Raw genomic sequence first — 13348 nt, 5'->3', positions numbered from 1 at the left:
GTGTTTGAAGCCAACCCGGTCAGGCTGAACGCCTTAGACACACTGTCCAGCGAGTGCAGCAAGTTGGAGGTTCTCTTATGTTTTGGGGTGGCGTTATGTGAGGCCGACGTACGCCGCTAGTAGTCATGGAAGGCGCTGTAACGGCTGTACGATACGTAAATGCCATCCTCCGACCGACAGTGCAACCCTATCGGCAGCATATTGACGAGGCATTTGTCTTCATGGACGACAATTCGTGCCCCCATCTGGCACATCTTGTGAATGGCTTCCTTCAGGATAACGACATCGCTCGACTAGAGAGGCGAGCTTGTTCTCCAGACATGAACCCTATCGAACATGCCTGGGATCGATAGAAAAGGCTGTTTATGGACGACGTGACCCACCAACCACTCTGAGGGATCTACACCGAATCGCCGTTGAGGAGTGGAACAATCTAGACCAACAGTGCCTTGATGAACTTGTGGATAGTATGCCACGACGAATAGAGCCATGCATCAATGCAAGAGGACGTGCTACTGGGTATTAGAGGTACCGGTGTGTACAGCAGTCTGGACCACCACCTCTGGAGGTCTCGCTGTACGGTGGTACAACATGTAATGAACAATAAAAACAGCGGAAATGATGTTTATGTTGATCTCTGTTTCAATTTTCTGTACATGTTCCGGAACGGTCGGAACAGAGGTGATGGAAAACTTTTTTTGATGTGTGAATGTAATGGCCCTAGTCATCTTATGTGAAAACTATACCTAAACCGTTTCTTAAGGACATTCCTGAATATAATGAGAAGGGGATGTCTATAAGATTGTCCAAGTCTATTCTTCAGTACATTAAGAATCGCTTAGAGCCCCTTCACGTCAGACTTGTGGTCGACTCCACATCTAGCCGAGATTAACCTCAGTAATAAGCAGCTGGTTATTGAAACAGTAACACCAGAATGACAGCAAACAAAGAAATTTGTTCATACAGAACAGTAGGAAGGTTATCCTTCTTTCCCTGTAGTTTATTCCTATTTTTCTAAGAATTTCTAACATCTTGCACCATTTTTCCAGGTCGACGTACGCCACAAACGTAACTTAATTTATCTTCAATCTTGTTTCTATTATCAGCCGCCACGTCATAATTGCCTGTCTGGTGTCTTTACCGTTCTTAATGCCAAACTGATCGCCATCTAACAGTCAGTTTTAGTGGGTGACAGATCTGGAGAACGTGATTGTCAGGATAACAGTCGAACACCCTCTTTATCGTGGTAGGTCAGGACAGCACGCATAACTTGCGGTCTTGCATTATCTTGTTGGAGATATCATCACAGAGTCGTTAAATGGAAGGCACAGCCACAGGCCTTAAGGGGGGAAACCACATTAGGAGGCTCTTTTACACTGATCTTTTTGGATTTTTGTTGGGTGGGAAGAATTAATTAGAATTTAATAAAATTTAGACATCATTTCATTCATATTTCGAACAGTTTTGTGAATTTATTTGGATAATTTCAGCCAAAAATAACAAAGTTACACTGTGATGTCTACCGAAGCATGTGGATACAGTTCTCCAATTGCGTGCTGTGTTGTCATTCCGATTTTCATCTGAAATCAAAAAGGTTTTTATTTTATATTAATAACTTATTTTCTAAGAATATTAACCTCAATGCAGGTGAAAATAATGAAAATTAGAAATTTTGCAGGTGTTGGAACAATTTAGTTCGATTTTCAAGATTTTTTCTCTAATTATGCAAAGAAAAATACCCTTAAAATCAGATATCACAAGTTGGTTCATATAATTCGTAATTTTATAACGAATCATACTAGCAATTTTCATAATTATCGGTTCCATACTTTTTGAGTTAGACTGCACGCAAATGTGAAAAAAGTTATTTCCAGATGAAAGCGTTTGAAAAAAAATCTCGGAAACTACAAATTCTCGGAAGTTAACAATAATGTGAAATGCTTACCGATTAATCTGCGGTTCCAGCACCATATGGTAATCCTTCTTCTTCCACATAAGCTTCGTTTTGCGCTTGCAGCAGTGCTTTCTGAGCTTTCCGGCCTTCCTTCGATTCCAATGAACTACGTCGATACTGCAGGCTCACGCGCTGGTTATCCATTTGTTCGGCATAATTGAAGCTTTGCGTGCCTGCTACAATTCCTGCCTCGTTCATGACCATCAGAAGGAATGAATTTCCTTCATTGAATAAGCACGTTGCTAGATACGACGCCAATTCAACGACTTTTAGTCCGGAGTCCAAGTATTTAGGAGCCGATCACCAAACAGTGGAATTAAAATTTTCATTCACATTTTGTGTGTGGCCACCTAAACACCTATCCAGTAATTCATCAAAATAGGTTCACATGGCTCTAAGCACTATGGGACTTAACAACTGAGGTCATCAGTCCTCTAGAACTTAGAACTACTTAAACCTAACTAACCTAATATCATCACACACATCCATGCCCGAGGCAGGATTCGAACCTGCGACCGTAGCAGTCGCGCGGTTCCGGACTGAAGCGCCTAGAAGCGCTCGGTCACACCGGCCGGCAGTAATTCATCCCTTGATAAATCTTCATGTACTGGAAGAATGTGCACTCGGTTCTAAGCTCATAAAATCTAAACGAATGCGAATTTCGTTTTGAAATTTTGACAGCGTTTCTTTGCACAGTTAAGCTATCGATTTAGCAATAAAAAAATCGGATTTTTGAACCTGCTATATTCTTAGATAGTGTTAAGCTAACGGTTCATGCAACAAAAAAATCTGGTTTTTTGAACCTGCTAATGTGTCTTCCCACCTTAACAAGTCAGAAGCGTAACACCTGCTATCCAAATCACAGGTGGTGATCGTGTTGCGAGCAACATGGCACCCTGGGTTCGTATGACAACGATGAATGCAGTCTAGCAGCGTTCGTTCTTCTCAGAGCATCGAAACACACACACACACACACACACACACACACACACACACATACATAATCCATTACGTACCATTGCTCTTCCAAGTTCTTTGCCATCGGCCGAGCGGTTAAAGGCGCTACAGTCTGGAACCGCACGACCGCTACGATCGCAGGTTCGAATCCTGCCTCAGGCATGGATGTGTGTGATGTCCTTAGGTTAGTTAGGTTTAAGTAGTTCTAAGTTCTAGGGGACTTATGACCACAGCAGTTGAGTCCCATAGTGCTCAGAGCCATTTTTTCTTTGCCATCTATGACAGAATTTCGATCTCATCGGCAAACTTTGAAATTGTTATTTCTTTGAGAGCGCGTCTTATGTCAATGCCAAAATTGCTCTGAATTTCATATCACGTTCACAGTCCTCCTGCGCTACTTTGCACCGCCTCTTACGTTTAACATATCTTCTACTTGAACTTTTATCCCCTTTCCAGATTTCTCGTTGGTTCCCTTTACTACTTGCTCGGCGTACAGACTGAATAACATTGGGGATAGGCTACAACCCTGTCTCACTCCCTCGTCAACTACTACAGCCCTTTCATGTATAAAGAGGACGGCCAAGGACTTGCCGTACGAAGGCCGTACAGGCCACAATCGGTATGCCAGTCAGACAAAATCTACGTGAGCACTGAGGCAATTATACCAACGACGCACCAGGCTGAAAACACCCGTTTGATAAAACACCGTGTCCTGCTGCGAGAAGAGGTCCGTAACTAAATTCTGCACATCCTCGTTCGCCAGTAATCGTCGACCCCACAAGCGCTTTTTTAAAGGACCGAAGGCGTTATAATCACATTGGGAGAGATCAGGACTATAGGGCGAGAGCTCTGTCCCACGCGAGTTGGCGTAAATTCTCTGTTACGACGTCTGCGATATGGAGACGTGCGTTATCACAAAGGAGCAGCACCCCTCGGCGCATCGCTTCACAACGGTGGTGTTAGTGGGAAGTGGGGATGAGGGGTACACCAAGGATGGAAGGTCAAGGCCCCTGTAATGTCACTCCTTAAACAACAACTACCAAATTCATTGTTTATTCAAACCAGGTAAGAGACAATCAACATAGGCATCTTTTTATAAAATATTACAGATATCTTGCTTCTCAAGCAAGACAGGAGATAACAATTACCAACAGACTTAAAGAGATGACCCACAGAGATTTCAAATAAATTACGTTATGAAACTGACTTAAAAAATGGCATTTTTTTTAAAAAATAATTTACAATATGAAGGTGTAAGACGCCGTGGCCTCCTGACCTTCATTGCTTACATATTTCACCCTCACAATCATATTCCGCACATCAAGACGCTTCATTCGAACCCAAACTCGATAAGATAAAGTCAATGTTGTATGAATTCATGTAAACGATACGCAAACAACAAGTGTGCACTGGTGTTGAGATACTCGAGGCTGGCGTACACACACACACATTCAAGACACGACGGTCGCAAGAGCTTTTAGTTCAGGAGAGGTGGACCGCACACTGAGAGGCCGGTCCCTTCAGAGGACGATTCAACCTATCTATGTCGGACGGCGACCGCCCGTGGAGCGGACAGCGTGTGACCGAGTGGAAGGGGAGAATGACCCCGTGATCGGCTTAAAATCAAATTCCGCTACATTATGTGGGAGCGCCCAGCCTACGCATTCTTTAAAAACACAGCACACAGTTTCAGAGGTTTTCACAGGGAAACAGCAAACGCCAAACGCTGATGCTACAGATTTCCGGATTGGTCGCCTTAAACGAAACGTCACTCTCCGATTTTAGAAGAGCAATGCTGTTTGTCAGATGATATTCCTGACGCCTTGAGCTGAAGGAGTAATGGAAGAGACTGAAAGATATACCGCTTCACGTCTGGCATGGAGAGGGGCCGTTCCGTTGTCGCTCTTGGAGCGAGAACACATAACGAGATCGTGTGCGCTAGTACGTGTACTCAAAGAGTGAGGAACAATTCTCTCCTCAGTACTTCACTGGGAGAGCACCTCTGTCAAGAGCGAATCGGAGTGCGACTCTATATTGAATCCTTGCGATTAAGTGTTGTTCACTCTGTTGGCCGCCACACTTATTGTGCAGTGTGAACGGACAGAGTTATAGTTAAACGCCTGTGAGCTAATTTTTGAGTGGCATTGCGGTCGACTGGTTATCTGACCGGTGTACCACGCCAATAGTTAGACTAGGGGCGAATAAGAGTCCTTGACTTCATCAAGGCGTAGGAAGAGTTTGATTGGCAAAGGTCAATCCAGACAGAACGAGAGTTATCTTATTTGTCAGCAGCAAGCGGCGCAGACAGCAGTCATCACAGCTTACGGTATTGTGCGCTACTGCTCTTGCAAGCCCCATAATTACTCCACAACAATCCACTTCACTGCATTTCACATGCGACAGCCCCAACCGTACCTAGCAACATTCTAACGGATAATTATTCAAGTTGAGTAGGCGCATCTCTCAGCCGTTCTGCCAAGTCAATAACAATCTTAAACCTTGCATAGAAATTTCATTAGCGAATCCTATCCTTAAGAGGTAACTTCACATTCTGAAAAGAACCCGGAAATAACTTGTTCAGTTCATAACTAAAAGTGCCATTGTGATTTCTCAGAATTTTTGCTAAATAAATAACAATTTTCGTTAGTTTCATGTTTTTCTTACACTAACTAGCACTACTCCAGTACCCGAGTATCCCACTAGCTACATAAGAAATTTTGTGAATTTTTGTGTCATTTCCTTACAGCGGGCGATTCCATAAGATATTTATTGCTGAAAGTTTTTCAGGCATTTCTCTTTAGAACGTTAGGAGCGTCTGTCTGATTTCTGTAGTAGTGTGGGGTTGGAAATTGCATCTTGCAGGAGCCACAGGGTAAAGGGTACATCTCAGATTAATCCGTTGCGCAGACTGACAGAATAGCACCCACACGCTCACGAAGGTAATTTACCAAAAGCATCAGTTTGTTTAGAACCCCCAAAAACCTAACCAGCACAACACGTGACTATAATAATTCGTATTCAACAATTTTAAAACCCCTTTCTTTTCTAAAAAGACACATGAAATAGGTTATATTTATCAAATGGGAAGTGACCCCAGGCTGCGCTGGGCAAGGGTGACTTAAATGGCGGAAACAGCAGACCGGCCGTCCAAACAACACCTAAACGTCGGAGCTCAACCAGGAGTCACTTCCCATTAGACGGCACGCCACAGCTTCTGTACACCGAAGCGCGACGTGGCGCCGCACCCACACACCCCAACTCGCGGAAACTGGAACACAAACAGACCGCAGAAGACACGGCAAACACCAACCAAACATCAATCAATATACGTCAATAAACCGATAAAATACACAAACCAATTACTGTTGAGTGGGTGCATTCAATAAGTGCACGTATATAAGGAAGTGCATATAAATGAGAAGCTTTACCAAATACGAGTTTTACTAATAACAGAACAACTGGTTACCATTTGTTTCTTTTACAGTAATATACCAGGGACGTCGCTAGATGGCAATAAACGCAAAATCACACGCACGCCTTCTTGCTAATCTGCCTTTTAATAGTCATCCAACCAGCAGATTTTAAAGCAAATAGTAACTGCTGGTCTGCATAAAGTCACACAGACTCTGCCGGCTGCCAACCGACCAACAAGTTCACCCGCCGCAACGCAAATCGTTTGACGAAACGAAGGCATCAAAACCACTTACACGTACGACGGAGAGCGTTGTTCGAGATTGTCTCGAGGGATGGGTCTCTCCTAGAACACAGGCCCCAAAGCAATGCGACGAGCAGCGCCCGAAGTTGACATCAGACAGGTCCACCACAAACTCGCGGCCGTCTTGCAAGGTAGACCGGCCGCGCCACCGCTGCCCCACCCGTGTGTTTGCTCCGTCGTCCCCTCAAGCACGTCCTGGCGCCTCGTAGACAATCCGGCGACCAACTCCCCTACCGAAAAAACCCGCCGCCAGATCACAACAGGGGCCAAGATAGTAGTACACCCGGGTAATAGATAGTACTGCAATAAGAGCTGGTGTGCCAAAAAAGGCGCACCACGGCTCAGGTGGTTTTCGACAGACATGTTACACCATACGCTTTTTTCATTCTCCGACGGATGTCTGCCGGTGTTCATCGTTCGGCAGACTAGGAAAGAATAACAGCACGGTGGTCCTGTTTGGTAATAACGTCGCCATAGTCCACGTTTACGCATCTACCGCACGCACGAATGCCGCCCATCCCTTGCCTATACGCCGCATCGGTGTCGCGCTACGTTGCATACACGCTGCAGCAACGCCGTCAAACTGAAACTATTTGATCGCCCCTTATACTTCGATTCATAGATAAAATGTATTCGCATTTGCGAATACGAACCATCAGCTGTGTAAGGAAATAAAATCTAAGTAGATCCCTACATCTGGTTCCACACTATGCAAACCACTGTGAAGTGCATGGCACAAAGTGCTTACAACTGCATTAAGATTTTATCCTGTTTCATTTGCGAATGTAGCACGCGGAGAATAGGGAGAGTGAATGCCGTAGTGGAACACGCCAGTATTCCTTACTTAAGCCCGCCCGATTGGCCGTGCGGTTTAACGCACGGCTTTCTGTGCAGGAAGGAGCGCCGGTGCCCGGCACGAATCCGCCCGTCGGATTAGTGTCGAGGTCCGGTGAGCCGGCCAGTCTGTGGATGGTTCTTAGGCGGTTTTCCATCTGCCTCGGCGAATGCGGGCTGGTTCCCCTTATTCCGCCACAGCTACACTATGTCGGCGATTGCTGCGCAAACAAGTTCACCACGTACGCGTACACCACCATTGTTCTACCACGCAAACATAGGGGTTACACTCGTCTGATGTGAGACGTTCCCGCCGGCCGGAGTGGCCGAGCGGTTCTAGGCGCTACAGTCTGGAACCGCGCTACCACTGCGGTCGCAGGTTCGAATCCTGCCTCGGGCATGGATGTGTGTGATGTCCTTATGTTAGTTAGGTTTAAGTAGTTCTAAGTTCTAGGGGACTGATGACCTTAGATTTTAAGTCCCATAGTGCTCAGAGCCATTTCTTTTGAGACGTTCCCTCGGGGATCCACCAGGGGTCGAACCGCACAATAACCCTTGGTTCGGTGTGGGGCGGCGGAGGGGTGAAGTGGACTGCGGTAGTCGTCGTGGGGTTGCGGATCACTGCGGCTGCGGCGGGGACGGAGCCTCTCTGTCGTTTCTAGGTCCCCGGTTAACATAGCATAACGTAACATAACATTCCTTACTTAACACTAGTCGTCAAACTTGACGTCTTTCTCCAAGCATCTGCCAGTTTGGGTTGCAGCATTTACGTGACAGTCCTCTGTGAGACCAACAAACATATGAGTATTTCTGCTGCCCTTCCTCGTACATTAGACCGAGCGAGGTGGCGCAGTGGCTAGCACACTGGACTCGCATTCGGGAGGACGACGATTCAATCCCGCGTCCGGCCATCCTGATTTGGGTTTTCCGTGATTTCCCTAAATCGCTCCAGGCAAATGCCGGGGTGGTTCCTTTGAAAGGGCACGGCCGACTTCCTTCCCCGTCCTTCCCTAATCCGATGAGACCGATGACCTCGCTGTGTGGTCTCCTCCCCCAAAAACAACAACAACAACAATTTCGTACATTTTCAGTATTTCCTGTTATGGGCCCCACCTTTTTGACATCATTCTAGTGTGGGACGCCCCAATGTGTTCGTAATTAGTCTACTTTTTAGTGACACTATTTTCTACCTATACACCAAAGTGTGCCTCCTGCGCTACCTACTGTAACACTTGTATAAGACCTATTTTGTATCTGTATCGACGTATCTATGTCTATTTACAGTGTTGCTTATATAAAACGCTGTATCTGTCATGGAAATTCTTTAACTACGTATACATGTTACAGTTATGCGAAGTCTTGAACGATGTTGTTTAAATTATCCTTGTGAATTTAAATAATGCTTCAAATGGCTCTGAGCACTATGGGACTTAACATCTGAGGTTATCAGTCCCATAGAACTTAGAACTATTTAAACCTAACTAACCTAAGGACATCACACACATCCATGCTCGAGGCAGGATTCGAACCTGCGACCGTAGCGGTCGCGCGGTTCCAGACTGTAACGCCTAGAACTGCTCGGCCACACCGGCCAGCCATTTTAAATAATTACTGAAATGATTGTTATGTAACGTACCGTATTATAAATGACTTGGTCCATAGTTAGGGAATATAGGGTTAAATGTAAAAGATTAGGGGAAGCCCCCCAGCTACGGAAGTAGCCTGCCAGAGTGGAAAAGGTGTGGTTGGTGCGCAAGTGGCGGCTCGTCCTTTGTGACGGGGAAGGAGTGTGGGCTGAGCAGTGCTGTGGTTAACATCTCGCTAGCAGCAGCGGATCTCTGTGACTCATATTCCTGGAGTTTTGAGGCGAGAAGAGCTTAAGGGCAGTATTTATGGGCATTGGATGCTGCATTTGGTGATACTATTATCATGGTATGGTTTTGGCCCTATGAAAGTATAATTCCGACACCAAGAAGATATGTAACAGGCTGAGGCCAACAGTATTACTATGACCGCATCGCCGCCAAGTTAACAGCCCCTGCAAATTGCGCCACCAGTGCCACCGGCCTTCCACTAAATTGTTTACGTTTGGCACTCTGTAAATGGACCAGATATTTGTGAACTTTGCTTGATTTTAATAATAATCGTGTTGTTGCTAAAAACTGTATCTTACATCCTTGATTATCCCAAATCACAAAGCTGGACAGGAATCCTATCCTAGTGAATTTAATTCCGAGTGTCCTAACTTATTATAAGAAAGTGGTTGAACTTGAATATAATGTTGTGTTGCTATTTGTACAGCCAATTATAATATTGAGTAGGTCAAACGACTGCTCATGAAAGCACATTTGTTATTGGAAGTGTTATAGTTTGTTGTGCTTTACTTAACTTATAATTCATGATAAGAATACTTACGATTCCTCGCCGGCCGCTGGTGGCCGAGCGGTTCTGGCGCTACAGTCTGGAACCACGCGACCGCTACGGTCGCAGGTTCGAATCCTGCCTCGGGCATGGATGTGTGTGTTGTCCTTAGGTTAGTTAGGTTTAAGTAGTTCTAAGTTCTAGGGGACTTATGACCTCAGCAGTTGAGTCCCATAGTGCTCAGAGCCATTTGAACCAACCATCTTACCATTTCTCATACATACTGCTGCAGTTTTAGTTAATGAGCATGGTTCTTCAAACCATGAAAGTTAAGGGTCCTCATGAACAATGCTAGCTAATTAATGAAGCAATGCAAAGACTCCTTCAGAGCCAATGTAGTTAGATTTGCATTCTGTTTAGTTGCTTCCAACCGAGTTTAAGAAAGCACTATTTACTGTGTTATCTATTCCAATGTAAATTGGTTAATGCTCAGGCATAGATACCCTGTATTAGGCAATCAAGTTATAGATTGTGATCATTTGCATTTAAATTCAGAATTATTTCAAATTTTTCCCTGGACAGCATTGCTACTACTGTCATGGGTGTCGGTAACTGGTTTTATAAACTGTTACACCTAGCTCATCTAAGTAAGGTACGTGTTGTTGAGAGGCATATGTTACTGTTGACTATCTCATTGGCCATTTGTTTGTTAGTAGCACATTTATCTGCAAGGTTAGGTTACTGTGTTGTAGCAGAAACAGACGTAAGGGAAGAGTTTAGTGTGTGTGTCAATGAAGGTTAGGTCAGTCTTAGCACTGCCTTATGCTTTATCAATGAGCTTGACACAAGAATGCCTAATTAGGCTGGCGACCGATTTCAGTACGTAATGTTACAACTTGCTATTGTGCTGGGAGGAGTCTGTTCCTGAACCATCTATTAAATAGATGGCCCCGAAACACTCCAGGAGAGTATAACTAATAGTAAATTTTACTATTAGTTATATTCTGTTGGAGTGTTTCGGAAACTAAGTCCAGCTTGATTTTTCTTTTTCCATTAGGTTACCTCACGGTCAGCTTGTCAAAAATTCCTCTCGGTTGCATGTTAGCATCGACTGCCGTTTAAGGTGGTCGGTGGTACCGTTACACTACGACCGAGCCTATGTGGTCATTCACTTGCGTATGCCTTTTCATTGTTTCACTCAGGTGTTCTGACAGTTGTGCGAGCGCCCTTGAAGACATCAGATCTGCTCACATGCCGTAGATGTCTTACTGTGTCGTTAGAGGTTGTTCCACGACTGCAATTTGTACGCATAAGCTGCCATTATTCACTGCAATCAATCAATTCCCACCTGGTGTCTAGTGCTACGAATTATTATTTGTAGATTACGTGCCTACGCAACAAGTTATTTCATTTCAAATGATAATTAATTGAAACCCTCAGCTGCCGACAGGTGTTGCTGATACACCTCGATGAGGACAGCTGGAAAAGTGTGCCACGACTGGGACTCGAACCTGGGATCTCCTGCTTGCATGGAAGACGCTCTATCCACATCCATCTTTCTTTTTCTTTCTTTCTTTTTTTTTTTTTTTTTTAAGTCTCATTTTGTTCGTTTGAGTTCGTTACAACTGCTCGGGGCGGACGTCGCAAGACACCCGTTTCAGTTCGTCGTTGATCCATCAACTCAGTTTTTTTATTACAGAGGGCAGCTAACCCTGTGACCGAACACGCTGAACTACCGTGTCGGCTCATCCATCTGAGCCACCGAGGACACAGATGAATGGCGCGACTGCAGGGACTTATCCCTTGCACACTTCCCGTGAGACCCGCATTCCCAACTGTGCACAATCTACATGCGTAAAATACCTAATAGACATTTGCCCATCCACTCATTACTCGCGCACACTAAGGTGGTGATTCCCGTAAGAGTTCGGGCAACCTGTGCGCATTCGCACAGACAAAGGTCAATGGCTGGGTAGCCTTTAACGATATATATGAAGATAGCAACTGTTCTCGAAAGATCTCTCACGGGAATCGTCATCTTAGTGTGCGCGAGTAATGAGTGGATGGGCAAATATCTATTAGGTACATTACGTATGTAGATTGTGGGCAGTTGAGAATGTGGGTCTCACGGGAAGCGTGCAAGGGATAAGTCCCTGCAGTCGCGCCATTCATCTGTGTCCTCGGTGGCTCAGATGGATAGAGCGTCTGCCATGTAAGCAGGAGATCCTGGGTTCGAGTCCCGGTCGGGGCACACATTTTCAGCTGTCCCCATCGAGGTATATCAACAACACCTGTCGGCACCTGCGGGTTTCAATTAATTATCATTTATTGTAGAGAAGCTGTACGCTCATCAATGGTATCTGTTCTTTCGAGAACAGTTACTATCTTCATATATATTATTTCATTTTATTCAAGTAAGTGCTATAGCTTGCATGCTGGTTAGCAAACAGGTCAGTTATTATTTAAGAAAATTGTTTGTGAGTATTATCCTGTGCTTTACACCAGATATCAGGGTAAGGTCTACATGTGGTTCATGACGGTAGCCTGTGTCGACACAATGGAATCTTTTTCACGTCAGTAACCTGCGCCCCAGGGTGTGTCAACAGACGCTGTCTCTATCGACGACGCGCCATTAATATCACTGTCACGCGCACTGTCACCTTCACTACCATTAGCATTATTCGCACGCTGCTGCAATTGGCGGGTCGTCTCAACACCTACAAAATAACTCAGTACATGGGTCTTTTAAAGTCGTAACAACTAGAATGTTTACCATCTGCCAAAGCTCTGGGTCTAGCACAGTCATACCAGCCGAACTGCGTAACTTTACTCTGTGTATCGTTGCTTGGATATTCATCATATGGATATTCAAACGGCCGGACGGTGTGGCCGAGCGGTTCTAGGCGCTTCAGGTTCGAATCCTGCCTCGGGCATGGATGTGTGTGGTGTTAGGTTTAAGTAGTTCTAAGTTCTAGGAGACTGATGACCTCAGATGTTAAGTCCCATAGAGCTCACAGCCACTTGAACCATATTCAAACGCAGTATGACTTGAATGTCTTGTATATTTACAATGACTTATTTTCGTCACTAGATCCTATAGAGAAGGTCGGAATATTCTATCATGGGCAGCTTTGGGATCCTGCAGCCCACGGGAGTACCTGAACATCTCAAAGACAGTTCTTTGAGACGAGTACCAAGTGTAGACGAGCATTGTCCAGTTGAAAAATGCCACCAAGATACTGTCGCATGAGAGGTAAGGCATGACTTTCGTCAATCGCTACCAGCCTTGACCTGAAGTCATACCCGATGGCTGCCCACACAAAGCCGCCAGCAGTAACGCCGCTGAGCCTCCCCTAAACACTGGGAGAATTGAACTTCTTCCCAGATCACAGTGATGGTCATCCAGGATAGTGCAGAACCGTGAGTTCCCTCTATTGTTCCTGATCTATATTAACGACATAGGAGACATTCTAAGTAGCCGTCTTAGAGTGTTTGCAGATGATGCTGTCATTTACCGTCTTGTAAAG

The 13348-nt window shown here is 45.1% G+C and overlaps 1 non-coding gene across 1 annotated transcript; it reads left to right on the top strand.

Annotated features, from left to right (window-relative positions):
- The first annotated feature begins 11998 nt into the window (after nt 1-11998).
- Trnat-ugu lies at nt 11999-12072 on the top strand. The gene has a single exon. It is a non-coding gene; the product is annotated as a tRNA-Thr (tRNA).
- Nucleotides 12073-13348: the final 1276 nt, after the last annotated feature.

Source organism: Schistocerca americana, chromosome 6, assembly GCF_021461395.2.
Source record: "Schistocerca americana isolate TAMUIC-IGC-003095 chromosome 6, iqSchAmer2.1, whole genome shotgun sequence".
NCBI lineage: Eukaryota > Metazoa > Arthropoda > Insecta > Orthoptera > Acrididae > Schistocerca > Schistocerca americana.
This window is presented reverse-complemented; position numbering and strand designations above follow the sequence as displayed.